The following is a 2,983-nucleotide window of genomic DNA, read 5'->3' as shown; positions in this document are numbered from 1 at the left end:
TGTTCTGATTTTATTTCGCAATGATAACGAATTGCAGACGTGTGTGTTCGTTGCTAAAAGTTAACTGATTGTATAGTAATATAGTAATAGGTATGTATTACATTTTTCAGATTATCTTCCCTCTCACGGGTACACCTTGTCGTGGTGGGAGGGCTCAGTACTCAGAGGATGTTTACAAGAAAAGAACGATTTTTTTCAAATGTCTCAAAATTTTCGGATATATTTGAAAGTATCTATATAAATTTTTAGATATTGAATAAAATCGTTCTCTTCGTGTAAAAATCCTCTGGCGAAGCTAACGTACCCTCGTCGCCGATTTGAAAAGTAAACGAACCGCAGCCGGTTCGTCGCGTCGCGCTTTTCGGGAGTGCCATTCAAGTTATCGGACTCAAATTATAGTCCGCGCGCGATTATATTTTATTATTCGCGAGTGTTTTACGCGAGTGTCCTGTGCGAGAGGATGACCATATTCTGAGAGGAGGAGGAGGTCTGAGAGAGACATCGGGCACCGGTGGAGCAACCTTGCGGTAAATATTATTTTTTACTTATGTAAAATTAACCTTATTTTGCTTGTTTTTAAATCATTTTATTTGATAATGATTTAAAAATGATTATTTTTAAATCATTGTTAAATAAAATGATTTAAATAATTATATAAAATAATTATATATTCTCTAAAGTAATTATATATATATTCTCTAAAATAATTATATATATTCTCTAAAGAAGATCTTAGCAAAAATAAATTTGTATAAAATTTTTAAGTGATTTTCAACTTGTTAAAATTAGACAAAAGGACAATTACTTAATAATTACTTTGAAATAATAAATGGAAGCAAATGAGATTATAATGCAATTGTAGCGTAATTAAATAATACTGTTAATACAATATTTTTTAATTACGCTACAACAACTGCGTTATATTATACTCTCATTTGTCTTCATTCACTATTTTATTATTTCGAGAGTCATAAAGAAACTACTACATTTCCGATACAAATTATTTTGTAATTTTATACAAAAAAAATTATTTTAAAATTTTATACAAATTTATTTTTGCTAAGATCTTCTTTAGAGAATATATATAATTATTTTAGAAAATATATAATTGTTTATTTAATTAATTTGTTATATCTAATTAAACAATGGATACAAAATTCGATGCTTACAAAAATTGTATTTTCACAATTGCATGATTATTTTTCAGCAAACTGCATACGTTCATATAGCAATTGTTTTTTAAAAATTACTTCTTTACTCTATTTTAATTTTAATTTTAATTTATTTGTTACAGAATCGTAGCGACGTTGCAGATATAACTCCATTGTTGCGCATCGGGTCGGTGAGTGATGAACCAACATTTTTATTGACGGATGTATAATAATTTTATTAGTTTTATTTCGATTTCGACCAGTTTGGCCAAAATTAAGAGAAAATTTCAATAATTAAACCAAAACTACGGAGTAGCATGGAGAATCAAAACTCGAGAATCAAAAGTAAAAAATATCAAAACATAGCTAATAGCAAAACACGAAGATTCTTTTTACATCGAGCACTTGGTACGCGTATTAACTATATATAATCACTTTCTATTAAATTATATCTTAATTTCAGTAATATATTTAAAGACTGGTGTACTAAATTGGTACAATATGCATCAAAATTATTAATTAAATATAATATACATAATGTCATGTAGATGTTTATACGTATCACAGTGCACTATGTAAATTAGGCTATTATTAATAATCGATATTTTTACTTGCGATATTGACAAGAATGACAAATCTAATAAATGACAAATATATTTTACTTTTATGTTTAATGCAATTAAAGTAATGTTACAATGTCGTACAAATGAAATATATTTACATCTTTTGTTAAAATTATTTTCATCAAGATTTTCATCAAGACTTTTTCTGCCATCAAAAGATAAAATTACAGAACGACATATGTTATTAGTCTCGCTCATGGCCTTATATGGTTGCGAGTCGGTACAAGATGCATTAAATGATCCATGTATGGTAGCGATTCTCAGTACAGGGCTGTAATAATCACTCACGGAGTGACACGCCTAAAACAATTCTAATTAAGTTAATTATATTCCACATTTATACGTGAACTATGATTATATATCGTAAATATTTTTTCCAACAGTCTATATAAATTATATTATTTCTAGTAATCACGGCGTGATTATCATTTTACTGTTTGCCACAATGTTTTAACAACATGAAATATCTCAATGTAAATATTAGCCTGTTCTTTTTAGCTGAACTTCTTGCACACAGCTCATCTTTTCTCTTTTCCTTTCCAACGTTAAGAGAAAAGGAAGGAAAATGAACTGTGCAAGCGAAGTCAGCTTAAGGTATTTTTGACCCAGGGATGATGTTAAGACTGAGTCCTCTTTATTCATAAGGATTATTGTCTTGTAGCAGTACAGATACTAAAATATCTATTTTCAATAAATATTATTTATTGAATAATAATAATAATAATAATAATAACAAAATATAAACATATTTTGCATTTTCTATTTAAGAAGTGTGATTGTTCGTATAACAATTTTTGTCGTTTCTGCTTACAAGATATAATACTATCTGGATACTAAAAAATAAAGACGTAAAGATAATTCATATTTTATTGAAATTTTAGTGATACTTAACAAAAGTTTTTTTCTTAATTTATTGTGCGCAAATTCATTGATTAAATCATTTAATCAATAATCGGCTTAAACGAATGCACAGTGCATCTAAAATGTACGTTCCAGATAAAAAAAACATAGAAATATGTACTTTTTTTTGCGGAATATTGTGTGTTTTATTGTTACGAGGAATGCAAATTAAAATCTTTAATTATTTATTTGCATTTGATTATTTACTTCTATCAATGAAATACAATTTTAAGCTAAGGATAAGGGCTATCCCTAAAAGGATGTAACCCGGGGCTGTAGCTCTCTTATCCCTCCCCCTCCCCCTCTTAA

The sequence above is a fragment of the Trachymyrmex septentrionalis genome, unplaced genomic scaffold, assembly GCF_001594115.1.
Source record: "Trachymyrmex septentrionalis isolate Tsep2-gDNA-1 unplaced genomic scaffold, Tsep1.0 scaffold63, whole genome shotgun sequence".
Lineage (NCBI taxonomy): Eukaryota > Metazoa > Arthropoda > Insecta > Hymenoptera > Formicidae > Trachymyrmex > Trachymyrmex septentrionalis.
This window is presented reverse-complemented; position numbering follows the sequence as displayed.